The sequence below is a fragment of the Vicugna pacos genome, chromosome 18 (assembly GCF_048564905.1).
Source record: "Vicugna pacos chromosome 18, VicPac4, whole genome shotgun sequence".
NCBI lineage: Eukaryota > Metazoa > Chordata > Mammalia > Artiodactyla > Camelidae > Vicugna > Vicugna pacos.
The window spans coordinates 42,745,923-42,762,410 of record NC_133004.1 but is presented as its reverse complement, the minus strand read 5'-3'; the positions used below and the strand labels follow the sequence as shown (position 1 = coordinate 42,762,410).

General features: G+C 49.5%; 2 long non-coding RNA genes across 3 annotated transcripts; one reads left to right on the top strand and one right to left on the bottom strand.

The window, feature by feature from the left end:
• The first annotated feature begins 529 nt into the window (after positions 1-529).
• LOC140687165 (uncharacterized) lies at positions 530-12,915 on the top strand. Of its 2 annotated transcripts, none has more exons than XR_012061318.1 (4): positions 530-7,743; positions 8,856-9,039; positions 10,990-11,722; positions 12,598-12,915. It is a non-coding gene; the product is annotated as an uncharacterized lncRNA (long non-coding RNA). The 2 variants fall into 2 exon arrangements; XR_012061319.1 differs by having other exon boundaries at positions 12,524-12,607.
• A 1,297-nt stretch (positions 12,916-14,212) lies between these two features.
• Positions 14,213-15,364, bottom strand: LOC140686980 (uncharacterized). The gene is made up of 2 exons (XR_012060989.1): positions 15,083-15,364; positions 14,213-14,653 (listed from the first exon to the last, which is right to left on the bottom strand). It is a non-coding gene; the product is annotated as an uncharacterized lncRNA (long non-coding RNA).
• Between the last annotated feature and the right edge of the window lie 1,124 nt (positions 15,365-16,488).

Genomic DNA, 16,488 nt, shown 5'->3' with positions numbered 1-16,488 from the left:
CCGTGGGGTCGCGCGCCCGCCCACTTCCGGCGTCGTGCGAAGTTGGGCTGCGGTGGTGCGGAGGTGGGGCGGTGGGGCGGTGGGGCGAGGTTCCCCGCTCGCGGGAGCGAGGGGGCCCGCAGACCTCCCGCCGCCCCCTAAGGCCGCCTGCCACCCCCAGGACCCGGCCGCTACCCCCCAGGACCACCTGCCGGCGCAGGCGGTGTGCTCTCGGGCCGCAGGCGAGGAGAGGGGGGCGGGCCGGGAGGGTGCCTGGGTGGGCCGCACTGCACTGACGGGAGGAGGGGGCGGAGCCGAAACACAAGTCTAGGAGATTTCCTTCTCACTGAAGTGTGGCCCTTGAGGGCAAGTAAAGCATGGATAATAATTTTGTGACCACAGCGTGGTGTGGCAGCAATAACAGGTCACTGCTTTGTTCAGTGTTGCCAGTGACAGAAAACCTAATTCGAGGTGGCTAATATAATAATACTGGAGAATATGTGAGTGCTCTCTGGGCGCCAGGCTCTGAGGTAAGTGCTGTGTATGCAACTTCTCCCTTCATCTCCCCAACAACCCAAGAGGTAGGTGGTGGTGGTATCCCCAAAGGTGGGACAGAGAAAGAAAAACAAAACAAGACCCCAAAAAAGAGATGTGATTGATGAAAGATGAGGCACAGCCAGACATAGAGGCCGAAGTCGTGTCACCTAGACCTGGTTTCCCTCCCTTTCACTCTGGTTCTGGCTCCTTTCTGAGGACAAAGTCTGTATTTCCCTGATCACGATGAGCGGGGAAGCCCCACATGGGTGGACTCCAGTGGGAGAAAAGACAGAAGCCTCTGATTCACCCTGGACAGATTTGTGGAGTCTTGTGTGTGATGAGGGAATGCCATTTGTGGACTGGCTTAGCCTTGGGATGTGGATTGTTAGGGGCTATATGTTTATGTACCTCCAGAATCCATACATTGAATCTCTAATCCCTAGTGGGATTGGTATTTGGAGATGGGGCCTTTGGAAGGTAATTCGGTCATGAGGGTGGAGCCCTCCTCAAGAGAGTAGCACCTTCATAAGAAAAATCACAACAAACCTCATGCCCCTTCCCCTTGTGAGGATACAGCACGAGAATGGCTGTCTTCAAGCCAGGAAGCAGGCTGTCACCAGACACTAGATCTCCTGGGACTTTGACCATGGACTTTCAGCTTCCAGAACTGTGAGAAGTAAATATTTGTTGTTTAACCAGCCAGTCTGTGGTATTTTGTTATAGCAGCCTGAGCTAAAATCCACTGCACAAGGGCTCAGCCAGATGAAGAGGGTGGTTCCTCAGAGGAAAATTAGGGTCCTATTAGCAGGAGCATGAGTGGCCACTAATCTGCAGAAACGTTAGTCTTGAAGCAGGGAGACAGCTGGATTCTGTTCTGTGACACTTTGCAGCCATTTCTCTCTGGCCTTGGTTTCTATTTTAAAAGAGGCATTGAATTAGGAGCTCTCCAAGGTCCTTGCACTGCGCATGTGCTGTGACAGAGTTCAATACCAGCTTTCCAGGATTCAGGATCTGACACTGGACCTTCTGGGGACCCGAGTTCCTCCCCTATCCCCACCCCCACCACCCAGTCCTCCCAGTCTTTGCAGAGCTGACTCTTCAAGTTTGGACAGGAGGTCTGCACTTCTCGGCCCACACTGCAACTGATCATCCTCATTCCTGCTTCTGCTTTTTTATTTTAACTTTCAGTTCTGATTTCTTCTCTTACCAAACCTTGCCACTTCTCTCCTGGGCTAGACACAGTGGGTTCAAATTCCAGGTCCATCACTTACTCTGTGAGTCACACAACCTCTGAGCCTATGTCTTCGTCTGCAAAATGAGAATAATGCCCACCTGCCTCTTCAGGGGGGAGGGCAGATGAAGTGAGAAAGTCCGTGTAGAGATCTTACAACAAAGCCTGACATCCATGTGGCACCCACGTATTCCTAGTAGTAGTATTATAATCTCTGGGTACTTGGGTTGGTGCACTTGGCCTTTTGCATCACTGCTTAGCAAGAGTTCGAGAAATACTTTAGAAACAACACTGGATTTAGTACCATTCCAAATGATTGATGGAGAGCAGCTTTCAGGGTGATGGACATTACTGTGCAAATTTGGGTATTTGGGACAGGGAAGCATGGCTGGGCTGATGCCTGCATGGACTGGCTAGACTTCCCCAATGGTTGCCCATCAACTACAGGGCAGAGTTCAGGCTCTTCCCAATAGCTTTTCCCCAGCTGGCTCCACTTTCTGTGGTAGCCCCATCTCTGTGAACCTTTAAGCTCGAGCCTAGGCAGAACTTACTATGTGGGCCCTTGCCCACTCCATCAGACCTCCAGGCTTCCCCAACACATCCCCCAATGTCCCTCATGTCCTATTCACCTTCCTTGTTCCACTGGTCATTCTCATTCAGCTTGAAGTCTCAGATCAAAGGTCAGCTCTTGCTGAACCCAAGGGAAAGCAGATCTGGGTTATGATGCCCTCAGGCTTTGTACATCCTCCATCCTCACCCTTCACCTGTGTGTTATGATTGTTTGTTTTCCCATCTGTCTCCCTGACCACACCATGAGATCCCCGAGGGAGTGACTTTCTTACTCATACTGGAATTTCCAGGGCTTAATCATCACCTCACACACAATAGGTACTCAATTTTTATTAAAGGAATGACTATCCCTTCCTTGATCCCCCAGATAATGGTTAAGTCATGCATTGAAAAGTGTTGAAAGAACCTGAGCGAACAGGGGCAGAGATGAGCAGCACTGACAACCCCCCATCTCACTCCCTCTCTCCATCCCACCCCTCATGCCCACCAGCCATGTGTATGGCTGCCCTCACCCTCTCATAACTCAGCTCCAGCAGGCTCTCCCCCGTGTGCTAAAAGGAGGTGGTGAAGTGATTCCTAAACTCTTATCGATGGCATATCTCTTTGTTTACACTATTTGGTTTTTGCTCTCTCCTTGGAAACTTATTCACTGGGAGTCAACTTGGAGTTGCAAGTGGTTCACAGTGTTTTTACTTTAATTCTGCTTACAGTCACTCCTCTGTTTGTGAAGCCAGATGTCTTGCCGTGAGCCTGGCACCCCTAGGGTGGGACCCTGGGTAGCCGCTTCTTGGCTTGGTGGCCCTTTGTCACCACTCAGCCAGTGGTACCCTTCTTCTGGGGTGGCCCACACTGTAGAGTTCCTTCCTGTACACTCTGCTGATTCAATTAATTTCAGTGCCTGCAGTTTTCCTTTGGTATTTAAGGTACTACATGCAGCAGCTAAAAATGTGATTCTCCCTATGTCTGGCAGAGGAAAACTTGCAGAAATGATCTGTTAGAAAAGTACAACTCAAGGGGGAGGGTACAGCTCAGTGGTAGAGTGCCTGCCTAGGATGCAGGAGGGCCTGTGTTCAATCCCCTCCTCTAAAAAAAATAATAATAAGCAAACCTAATTACCTTCCCCCCACAGAAAAACCCAAAAAATAAAATAAAAATAAATTTTAAAAAATAATAATAAACTAAGAAAATAAAAAGTTAATACAGTTGTATGCTTTAAAAAAAAATGTGCTACTCGAAGTTCATGTCCACGTCCAGATTCGTGTATTGAAGGACAGGCAGCAATGCCTTTGAAGTGAAGAAGCAATGTTTTTTGTCTAAGAAAAGACCTTCAAACCCTCCAAAACCTAAAACACAAACACAAACACTAAATCTGGAAGCCAATGAGAGTCACCCTTGGCTGTCTGACCTCCACCCGGTTCTGCAAAGTCACGTGAATGCGGCCAAGTCCAGCGTCCATTTGCCAGACATTTAGGGGTGCTAACTGTGTGTTAGGCTCTGTGCTAACTCTCTTGGGGGTTCAAGTTGGCCAAGAGAACTTTTCACCTGGAGCTGAAAAGGGCAAATGGGGAAGAGAGAGAGAGATGTTAGAAGGCAGGAAAGACTATGACCCGTAAGGGTGTATTTGAGTTGTGCATATAAAGGCTGTTAATTAGGGGTTAAGGAGTATAAACTGATAAGGTCAATGATAAAGTACAAGGGTCAGGAGTAGACAAAATAAATAAATACATAAAAGCCCAGGTTAACTTGCTGAACATCAGCTGCGCTCCAGGAAGCAAGATAAAACTTGCACCTGTAACTTCAAGTCCCTAATATTTATATACCAGTAGGCATGTGGGTCTCTGTGTTTATGTATTATCTGCCGGAAGCTTCTCGGGCAGGACCCACCTTCCACTTGCTTAATGCATTTTCCAGAGCTCCACCACGTGACTGGGCCACAGCAGCTGGAGGAGTTTCTAAAGGCACTAAACTCACACAGACTCTGCAAAACCAGACCATAATCTGTGTTATACCTGTATGTAAAAGGGCTCTACTGTGTTTAACTCCAGAAATATAATTTCTCAAGCAGACCATTTGTACCTAAAATGTCTTTCATTGTCAAGACATTTATAATCGTTTACACAGATGGGGTTTCTTATTAACCTACTCCAGAGTGGCGTTTCCCATCCCAAACTGCCTCAGCTCTCTTTCCAGCTCAGGAAGGGAGCCCCGCTGACTGACAGCGGCCAGGGGCAGGAGGTGCCCCGGGGAGGGAGTGCAGTGACACGTCCTGGCCTCAGTCCCTCTGAGCTCACCATGGCTTTGCGGCTTTACGGATGCCACCTGCCCAGCCGGTGTGAGAGCCCAGCCCAGACCTGGCTCCTCCACTCCGCCCTGTTGTGCTTCTCTGCACCTCCCCCAGAGCCAGGAATCTGCAATGGCCAGGATTAGAGCTAGCAAAGAAGTGCTGCTAATTGTTTCCAGGAAGAAAAGTTTCAGGAAATTTCGCAGACACTGTCGAAAGTAAAAGGGATGCTCGCTGGAAGAGAGGCCCACCCAGGAGGCACAGACCGAGACACGTGGCCACTCTAATCACAGACCTAAATGTGACAGACGAAACAAACCTTCTTGAAGATCATATGAAAAGATATCCTAATGATCTTGAAGTAAGGGAGGATTTCTACAAAAAAGACTTGTTGCTTTTTAGTGCCAATCTTAAAGGAAAAGATGGATACTTTCAGCTACTTTAAAACTGAGAACTTCTGGGGGGAGTGTATAGCTCAGTGGTAGAGCATGTGCTTAGCATGCATGAGGTCCTGGGTTCAATTCCCAGTCCCTCCATTAAAAGTTTTTAAATAAATAAATCTAATTACCTCCCCCTGCCAAAAAAAAAATCCCTAAAATTGAGAATTTCTCTTGATCAAGACACCATTAAAGGCGGGGAGGGTATAGATCAGTGGCAGAGTGGATGCTTAGCATGCACAAGGTCGTGGGTTCAATTAAAATAAATAAATAAATATAATTACCTCTCCCTTCAAACAAACAAAAGACCCCACTAAGCGGGTAGAAAGGTAAGCCACCAAGCAGGAGAAGATATTTGCAACACGCACGACCAACAAAGAGCCAGGGTCCGGACAACAGAAAGAATTACCGTGTGCAATTACCTTTTTTTCTTAAGGAAAAAAGAGGAAATACAAATGCACAATAGACTTACGAAAAAGTGCTCAAGCTCAGGAAGCAGAGAAATGCAGATTCAGCCCCCAGGGGGATGCCCACCAGGTAAGTTAAGTGGAATTGTAAATTGGTGGTATCCCTGGGGAATCTAGTGATGCTGAAGATTGGCCTGGCCTGTGATCAACATTGCCTTAGATCATGTTCACACCAGGAACACGTGCGAGAATGTGCTCAGCAGCATTGCTTGTAACTGCCGGAGTGTCCATCAACTGTGGGATGGATAAATAAATGGGATATCAGCCTACAAGGGAATGTTATCAGTAACTAAAGCATGAATGAAATACAACATAGTTGAATCTTGAACCATGCCGAATAAAAAAGCCAGACCCGAGACAGCCTATATGATCCCTTTCAGAGGTGAAGTTCAAAAATAGGCAGGAGCTTTATTAAAATGTTGGAGGATGTATGTTTAATGGTAAAAGTATAAAGACAAGTGAGTGATTACTATAATGTTACCATGACAACCAGGATGTAGATGCCTTTGGAGGCACCAAAGGGACATCCTGAAGCTTTGGAATTTCTGCCAGTGTTCCAGTTCTTGACCTGGGTGGTGGTTATGTAAGTTTTGCTTTATAATAATTGATGATATTTATGTCTTATACGTTTCTTCTGTGTATAATTTTTTTATAATTTAAAAGGTTTTTAAAAAGGACATATGGCAAAAGCAACTGTCCTAGTTTTACGTGAATGAGATAACTTATCAATGACAATATCACACGTGATTTGTCAAAACGCCGTAGCTGAAACCGTCCAGAAGACGAGATGATGTGCCCTGGAAATCGGGGCTCTGGGATGATGGTGACAGCAGCGTCAAAGATGAAGGGAAGCTTGAGTAAAGTCATTTCCAGAAAAGTAAGAGTGAAAAACTTTTTCTACAGACAATATTTCATAGCAAATGTGACTGGAAATATGTACATGAAACCAAGCTAATAGTGTAAACAGACATCCATTTCATTTGCATCCTCAAAAAGCTGAGCCCAAGTAGACCCGGCCTTTTACGGGTGCGTCTCCTGGGTTTAAGGCAGCCCCAGAAGCACTTACCAGCCACATCTGACGGCGTGCTAAGGTTCAGGGAGGTAAAGTAATTTGCCAAAGTTCACACAGCTAGTCAGAATTCTTGGGTTTCAAACCAAACTGTGAAAGGGAATCCCCGGCGATGGGTTTTGTGTAGCTCACAGAATCCACAGAAGCCTGCAAAGCCAGGTTCAGGAAATAGGCAGGAACTGTGGGCACTGAGAGCCATAGCAGCAGCCTGATCAGGATGTGGACAAGGATGCTTTGGGGCATCACCCCGTTGCTGCTCCCTCTGCTCAGCCCTGACCCTGGATGCTGGAGCTGCAGCCATAGATGGGATGAGTTCCAATCTGTCAGTCCTTCTTGTCTGCAGTCTACTCACTGCAGACCCGAAGCCCTAAGCTCGAGTATTGGCCAAGCTGGAGCTCTCTGCCCATGTCTTAGGGACTAAGTGTATGAGAGAGCAAGGATCTCACCTCTTAGGGTCCCTACCAAGACCCCCAGATTTCCTTGGCAGCAGAAGGGAGTTCACACACTCAAAGGTCAAAAATCTAGCCGTCGTCCCTAGAGCCAGTCAGTGGCAGGGCTGGGACCAATGAATACATACGTGAATTTCCACTGTCCCTTCCGTCTTGCTTTGGACCTGGGGGCTGAGACGGATGGCAAACTCCAGTCATCAGTAGCAAAATCCTCACCCCCCTGCATAGTGCTGGCCTCGGGTTCCCCAGGAGCAGAAAGCTCGCCCTGCCTGGACCAGGAGGCCCCTGACAGGAACCTTCTGAGGTCACCTGAGTGTAATTCCTAATGGCAGCTCTTCAGTTTCTTTGAAGCCAATAAACAGCAGGCCAAGGACTGTGCTGGTGCAAGTACAGAAAGAAGGACTCCAGGCTCCTGCGCCAGAGAGCCTGCCCCCTCCCCTAAAACTACTCTCCTAAAATGCCAGCTGTATCTTCCTGCTCCCTTTCATGTCTTCCCTACAGAATTCCCGAAGTCCTCTTTCCGGCCCCCCGTTGTATCTCCAAGTCTGTGTTTCCGGGGTGAAGTGCTCCATGCGTGAACTCTCTTCCAATTTAAGTTTTACAGTTATTGACACTCCACTTTCTCCTCCAGTGTCAGAGATTTGTTAAAGGAGGCTTTAGGCATGTGAATTTCGGGATTGTTGGACGAGCTGCTTCGCCGCCTGCTGTGGCGCTTGGGGCGTTGTAAGTACTCGGCAAATGCCAAGGAGGGTGCAGCTGGTGGTCAGAGAGAATGAGTTCGATTTAGGTGTCAAGAAGCCTCCATCGGCAGCCTGAGATAAGCCTGATCCAAAGGAAGTCAACTTCAGGAAAACTTCAGAAAGGAAGTTTCTCCAGGACACAAGAAGGACCAGGAAATGGATAGGAGCAGTGTGGGATCCCTGAGCAGGGCCTCTGGACCGCCAAGAAGGCCGGCCAGCTCGCCCTGAAACCACACCAGGGGGCCACTTGCATTCCAGGTCGTAAAGGAGTGACTTGGACAACCGTGGATGTGGGCCAGTGGGCCGTGAGACCCCAGACCGCCATCCTCACTTGACTGAGGACGACCCTGGGGCTTGGGGAGGTCACAGACCGATCCAGAGGCAGCTGGGATTCAACCTTCAGAGCCTGGCTCTCAGTTCTTACTCTGCTGCCTCTCTGAGCAGCTCTCGAGTGTCTCTGATGAGGCGACAGGTTAGCAGAGACCTGGGTAAAGTGAAGGAGTGAGAACGTGGCCCTCTGGGGCAAGAGGGACATGGACAGAGGGAACATCAAGCGCAAAGGCCCAGGACCAGCAAGGAGGCCAGGTGGCTGGAGCCCAGGCCCAGGGGGCTGAGTCACACATGGGTTCAGAGAGCCTTGAGGGAGAGGGCCTCCGGGGCCGTGGCACAGCCACGAGATCGTGAGGAAACTCTGAAGGGACGTGTTGCTATGCAGTGTACACGAGGGTAGTATTACTATGCAGTGTACACGAGGGGCATGTTGCTATGCAGTGTACACGAGGGTAGTTGTAAATGCAGAAGGATGAGTAATAGGCCAGTGTAAGTTTCACCAGTGGCATTAAGTAGATGTGACAGCCAGACCCTAGGTGGCCCCCGTGATCTCTGTGCCCTGTATAACCCTCTCCTTGAATGTGGACTGACCCGTGACATCCTTCTAGCTAGCAGAACACTGCAAAGATGAAGGGATTTTGCAGATGTAATTGATTCTGAGGGAGTTGACATGAAGATTATTGTGGATGAACTTGGTTTAATTAGGTAAAAGCCTTTTTGAGAGGGACCTGGCTCTTTCTGAGGCTAGAAACTCTCTCTCTCCAGCTGGCCCTGCAGAAGCAAACAGCCAGGCTGTGAACAGCCTCTGGGGACCATGGGCAGCCGCTAGGATCCAAGGGCAGCCAACAGCCGGCAAGAAGCCCTCAGTCATCGCCTGCAAGGAAATGAATCCTGCCAACAACTCGCCCGGGCCTGTCAGCCAGTGGATTCGCCTCCCTCACACCTCCAGGTGAGCATGTGGCCCTGCCTACCCTTCCCCATCACAGCCCTGTGAGACCCTGAGCAGAAGGCCAGCTAAGCTGAGCACCGACTCCTGACCCATGGAAGCCCCAGAAACCGTGAGATAATTAATGGGCACTATTTTCAGCTGCTAAACCTGTGGTTGTCTGATGTGTAGCACAGAAAGCTAACACAGTGGGAGACTGCTAACGTGTAGGTCTGTTGTTTTTCCCGATTACAAGGTGATTCAGTGTACTTTCTTCTGTCTGCGTAAGTAGAAGCTGGTAAGTGCATGGGCCACAGGGACAAAGCCAGTGGCCCCAGAAAAAGCAGGAAGTGTCCACACTGGTAGTCACTCGTGAGAACCGGGGGGGGGGCCTGCCCCAGGGCTCACACACACAGAGCAGGCTCTGCACCCCTGCCCCCAACCCCAGCATCCTGAAGAGAAGACTTAACCATAGAGATTCAATCCTTTGTTTCTTGGCGATGGAACTTTGAGACGGCCTGGCTAATTTTAATGCAATACCAATAAGACAAACATAAACTTTTAATAATGCTAACAGGTCAAGCCGCTAATTCATAAAGACAGGACCAGGTTAGTCAATCATGAAAACCCAGAGATGATGCAACACGATCAAGCAAGACTTTACAAGTGCATCATTTTAGGGGAGACACAAGGTGGCAAAGAGCTAAAAACCCATGTGATCGGTTTCAGCTTTCACATCTGATCATGCTGCAAATGACATTTACTGATAAACAGCAACATTTTTTTTTTCCAGTTTTTTGTGGGGGAGTTAATTAGGTTTATTTATCTCTGGAGGAGGTACTCGGGATCAAACCCAGGACCTTGTGCATGCTAAGCACATGCTCTCCCCTCCCCCCAGTAAACAGCAGCTTTTAATCTGATGGCCTTGGGAAGAGCAATGTAGCCCCAGCCCCGGCCAGGAGTCAGTCCACCTGTAACTGAAATGCCTTAACTCGGCTGATTAGAGATAGTGTTTCTTTTTCCCTGGGGCCTTCAATCCTGGAAAAACATCAGAATAAGCATAGTTGTAACCTGAAAAAAGTATTTGAAAAAAAAAAGTGAAGGAACTAACTCTTTGGATGTTACTCTTTGGAGTAAGGAATTGGTTGTGTCATCATTATAACAATATATGCTGTATTTCCTGAGGTGTTTGCAATATTTAAGAGAATCAACCGTGCCGTATTTATACATGCAGGTGACATCGTTTAAGAGGATCCCTTTAATGTATTTGTAGTTGTTGTTCAGATGTGCCAAAAAAAAAAGAGGAAGATTTCTAAAATTTGGCTTATTGGATATGAGTTAAATGGAATGTTAAGCAAAGCACAAGCATTCTCTTCGTCTCTGTGTCGGACGCTCCCGGGACAATTGGGAAACTCGTCCACAGGGGTGAGGGATCTGGGTCTGGAATCTGAGTGCAGGACCTGGCCTTCCAAAGAGCAGGGGCAGATATTGATATGTCAGAGGACAGAGAGCACGGGCATCTCGATGGAGGGACAAAGATCTCCAAGCGGAAAAAGCAAATTGCTCCACAACACAGATGTTTCCCACTGTGGGGAACACGTCTGCCCTAGTCAATTATGTATACAGTAACTAACAAGACAAGATTGGAGGGGAGGGTACAGCTCAAGTGGTCGCGCACATGCTCGGCATACACAAGGTCCTGGGTTCAATCCTCTGACTGAAAAAAGTAATTAAATAAACCCAATCCTCTCCCCCCAAATAAAAATACATGAGAATAGTGCCTTTAAAACAAAAATATTTTAAATGTGGGTAGCGCCAAAGACAAAAATATTCCACAATATCCAGCTGTGCTTATTGTAATGATGGGAACTTCAGGTAATAGTTCAGATTGGAAAACAGATTCCTCAGGTCACACGTGGTGAGCAGCTAGGAACACGCCCACGTTTCACACCTGGTACCATTTTCCACCTGCAGCAGCTGAAGGGCTGAAGTCCGTGGACAGAGGACACCCCTCTGGGCTCCTCCTGCAGCTCGGGTGCACAGACCCTGGTAGGTGCCCATCTCCCAGTGGAGGCGCAGACCCGAGATCCCCCTTCCTTGGGTTGGAACTGCAGAAGGAATGCTGGGGAACCACCCACAAAAGCCAACAAATGAACAACGGTCCCATTTGAGAGGGACCTGGTTCCTGGAATTTCAGGGGCCATTCTTGCCTACAGTCCTCGCCCCACCTGTCCCTGCTGACACTTCCTAGGGACACAGGAGAAAGTCTGATGCTGGGCCTTTGTCACATCTTCTTCTCACCTGGCTGGCTCTCCAGTCCCTACCTGGTAAGTCAGGGTTTTTATCGGGATCCCAGGGGCACTGCTATTAAAGGCGCTTCTTCCAGCTCCCAGGGGTGAAATCCAGTCAGAGATACCACGAACCTCTTCTGGCAGGACTCTGTGCTCAGAACCTGAGAATCTTGGTGGCAGGGCAGGATTATGAGGCTGCATTCTGTGCCCCCGCAGGGGCCCAGCCCAGCCCTCCCCGGCCTTCCTGCCCCGCGATGGCCCCACCCAGGAGGCCGTCCCTGTCACTCCTTCATGTCGCCCACCACCCATCTTCTGCTGGAGCATAAGGGGGCTCTTCCCAGCCCCTTCCTCAGGCTCCCTCCTACCGCCCAGGGGTATCTCACTGAAGCCAGCTATGTCCACGGTGCAAGCAGCAGGTAGGAGGGGTCAGGGTGGGCCTGTCCAGCAGAGGGGATGGAGCAGGCTGCCGGGGTAGTGGAGTGGGGCCCTCACAGCGGAGGTGGCCTCTCCGTCCTCAGGACCCCTGCCCTCCTCTGTCCTCCAGGCCCACTTGTTTTACGAAGCCAGGGCCCGGTGACCATACGGTTTCTTCTGTCTCCCTCTGCGGCCCACAGGAGAACTGGGTGTCACTGGCCAAAGAGAATAATGGCAGAGAGAGAGGGTAACCAGGACCCTCATAGGCCCTGCAGGGCCCCGTAAAAATCACGACCTGGGGGTGGCCTGCAGAGGTCCCTTCCTGACCTAAGGAAGTGCCCTCTCCTCTCAACTCGGGTGCGGTCATTTGCTTCCCCCAAGCCAGAGAAGATGCCTGGCTGTCACCAAATTCGGTGCCCTGGTCAGTGGTCACAGGTTCACTTGGTGGCAGATTTCGAAGGGAGATGCCTTCTGTAAATCTGAGTAACTTCCACTGGCGTCTGGCAGAGGGTAGGAAATCTGAGAGGTAGGTCACTCTAATCACACAAGAGCATCGAGTGGGTCCCAAAGAGCTGGAATCATCTTAACGGGCATCTCCCCTACTCTCTGGGGACTCTCAATTTGATAAAACCGGGAATGGCCTTCTGGAATGGTCCAGACCTATTTCTAGCCTGGAACAGGGGATGCCCCCAATGGGGTGGAGAGAAGACACAAGGGGCTTCAGTGGGCCTGACCCAGGGGGGAGACGGGCTCTTTTCTCATCTTCAAGTTGAGGGTGACTTGGTGATACCTGAATGTCACAGCCCCGGTACGAAGTGTGACTCCCGCATGGTGCACAATGCACAGAGTGTGACAAACGTTGGTTTCTCCCTTGAAGTTCCGTTGAGAGACGGCCATTCTGGAAGGTGATGAGATCAAACAGCCCCCACAGAAGGGATGCTGTTATAGTTCTGAAAGGATGTTGGACGTCTCCGTGTAAGAAAGCTCGGCTCCCGAAGGTGAAGTGACTCATTCAAGCCACACAGGGAGACTGTAGAGCAGTTCCCACCACTGTCCGCTTCCTCCGCGTGCTTCCCCCAACATCCAAATGTGCCTGAAATTCTCTTGGCTTCCCCCAGCCCCCAGCCAAGAAGTCTTGGAGAAGCACCCTGTTCTCTTACTCTGAATTTGGCAGAGATAAAAGGCATTCAATTAATTTTGTGCATGGTTTCCATAAACGTGTTGACATCCATGTTTTAGCCAACTATTATTGGTCTAGATACATCAGTTACGTCTGTTAACACTGGGCTGCCTTTCAGAGGCTTAATTTAAGCACAGCTGTTTGGTAACTTATTTTGCTAGAAAGTTGCTGTCCGGAATTTATTCTGTGTTCTTGTGAGAATTGCTAGAAAATATTGACAAAGAGACGCTTTCTATGTTTCATTGCATGAGTAAGTGTACTCTACTGGGCAGGATTATGCAGTGAGGACCATCCCTTAGTGAATGAAGGGCCTTGTCTGGATTTCAACATAGCAGTATATACAGGCAGAACTCAGAGATATTGCGGGTTCGGTTCCAGACCATCTCAATAAAGAGAGTCACACGAATTTTTTGGTTTCCCAGTGCATAGGAAAGTGATGTTTATATTACACAGTAGTTTTTCAAGTGTACAACAGCATTATGTCCAAAAAACCAATATGCACGTCTCACTTAAGAAATCCTTTATTGCTAGAAAATGCTAACCATCATCTGAGCCTTCAGTTATAGTGGTAACATCAAAGATCACAGGTCACTGCGACAAGTTTGAAGTATTGAGAGTATCACCAAAATGTGACACAGAGACATGATGTGAGCAAATGTTCTTTGGAAAATGGCGCCAATGGACTTGCTCAACGCAGGGTTGCCACCGACCTTTAATTTGTAAAAAATGCAGTGTCTGCAAAGTACAATGAAACCAGGTCTGCCTGTATGTTATTCATGAGAAAACTGACCACGTGACTTGCACGAGATTGTCATCTGTGATGTGTACAAACCTATGTGCTTAATTTATAAAATGTTTAGAAATATTTGCCCGAGAGAACTGTTAGGCTTACCACAGGCTTACCATAAAATTTCAAACTCAGTGTTTATCTAAGATAAACATTTAGCAAATATTTGATGAGGGCTTTCTCTGAGCCGGGAACTTGAAATCAGCTACAGCCTTGGATTTTGAAATATTTGCTTCCTTTCTTTTTTTTTTCCCCACAATCCCAACCATGTGAGGTACTAACTGCTTGAATGTACAAACAGCTCACATGCTGGGTGAGCATTTCCCAAATCCTGCCAGAAACCACATGATCCTGGTTTTGGTTTCCTTTGGTTACATCTGAGGAGAGTCCTTGGTGATGGTCAAGGTCTGGAGGCCAGTGGCACCTTCCCCAGATCCCCACCCCCTACCCCCAGTCAGGGGCCAGCACATCCACTGCCCCAACCAGGTTCCCTCCTGGGCACTCCCAGAGGAAAACACACATGTGTAGCAGTTAAAATCTATTCTCACTTGTACAGAAATGGCAATGCTAAAGAAAAATTTCTGTTAACATACGCATGATGTAAAAGTGGACTGGGAGCAGAACTGCAGCCATCTGAAAAATATGCCTAGAGAAAGGTAGGTTCCAAGTCTGCATCAAGAAGAATGTCTTCCCATTGAAATCAGCACACAGTGGCTGGCTTTTCTCCTGCACTTGGCATGAAGGCTGCATGCTGTGATGGTGAGGGTCGCATGCTGGATCTGGGATCTGAAGATCCAACTTCTGTGGTTGGGAGACTGCGGAAAAGTCATGGAACTTCTTTGTGTTTTGGTTTCCTCATCAAGCAATTAGGGGATGTCAATGCCCACTTCACAGGATGACCTTCAAAATGAGCTGGGATAGCAGTAGCTTGTAGGTGAGATTACTCCTGGAAGCTGACCTTGTTTCCTGTTTCATATAGAAAACAGAAGCCATCAGAAGAGAGCATCCCTCTGTCCACCCGCCCACCTGCCCCTGGGCCCACGTGCTCCACCTTCTCCCGTTTCTGTGCATGACTTCTGGGATCCCACCAGGGACCTCATCCTTCTTCACCTCCTCCTCCCCTCCTCGCACATTCTCTTCTTCTGTATCCATTTGTTCCCATCAATTTATACACATAGTGTTACTTCCCCTTACCTTAAAACACAGGCGAACTAGCAAACACACAAAAGCTGGTCCTTCTGGCCTCCTCACCAACTCTCCTACCTCCGTCCAGGCTCCGCCCACTTTCTGAACACGCCCACTTAGAACACCGTTGGAAAATCGCCCACAACTGCACCGCCTTGCCGCCTCACTCCCTGTGCCCTTCACCCTACTCTTTCTCCCCGTGGCACCTACCACTTTCTAACACGTTCCCCATTCCGGTAAAGTGTCAGCTCCACAAGGAAGGATGTCGCCAGTTTTGTAGCATCCTGGGGGCAGAGTCTGTGCTCCAGAGTACTCGTGGGTGAACGTCCGTTAGCCACTGAGATGGGCTCAGATCTTTAACTTTATCCTAAGGATGGTGCTTCACAGATGCACACACTTTCCTTTGGTAAAGTGTGGGTTTCAGGATATGTGCGTACCAAGCTTGCCTGGGCTGCTGGCCTCCCCACCCGTCCCTGTCCCTGTCCCCTCCCACTGGCTCCTCCTGACCCACAGCCAGGTTCTGGCACCACTGTCACCTGAGCCAGAAACTTGAGGGTCCTGGATCTCCCACATCCACCCAGGAGGTCACCAGATCTCAATGGGCTCTTCACCTCTCTCACACCTGGCCTCTCCTCTCCCTTTCCCAAGCCGTCCCATTCTCTTGGATCCCCTACCTCCTGTCACCCTTCACACTGAGACAAAGTCATTTTTCTAGTACCTGATCTGATGCTCTTCCTTCTCTGTTTAATAACTCCTTGCGGTTTAGCAAGAGGCTTTCCCCAGGATGCAGTCCCAACTCCAACATCCAGCACCGCCTTCCCTGGTCCAGCCCCGCCTCCCCTGGTCCAGCCCCGCCCTTGCCTCCTGGAGACCCTCCCAGGGCTCCCGCCACACCCAGAGACTTAAGAGTCTTAGCGGGTCCTGGGTTGCTGCCCGCTCTCTACCCGGAATGCTGGTCCCCTGGTCCAGGGGCATCCAGGGCTCACTGGGACTGATGACTCTCACCCACAATCTTCACTGCCCTATCGCTCACTGTCTGGCTTGCTATCTGACTGCTTTTTTTGTTGTGTCCCAGGCACCAGTTATCTTTGGACCCTCCAGGCCTTGCTTGGGGGAACCTGAGATAGAACTGCTCTCTTGGCTTAATGCACGAATGAAGGAGGAGGGGCCTGCTTTGTAGGGAAATCACACATTCGCAGATACAGGTTTCCAAGCTGGAGGGCACTGCTGGGTGGGGTGGGGGAATCAATTCGTGGATGAGAAGGGAGCCAGAGGCTATGGATTTCCTGAAGTTTGATCAGCAACGCAGACCTGGCGGGAAGGGAAAATTAACCATGAAACTGAAGGCATCTCTGCCAATTTGCCCTCAGTCTGATAGGAAAAAGGCATAGCAGTTGGCAAGGCAGGGAAGGATGGGGGCCTCACAGCTGACCAGTGTGAGAGGGCCTGCCCAAGCGCACTTGCCTCGCTCCTTGGTGAGGCTTGGGGTTTCACCTCAGTTTTCTGTTGATTTCAGAGCTGCTCTCAACCTATGGTTCCTTGCTCACAGCTGTTCCCGCCGCGACCCCCCTCCCCCTCCCCCTCCGGGCCAGCCGCAGCCAGGACCTCTGGTAGCC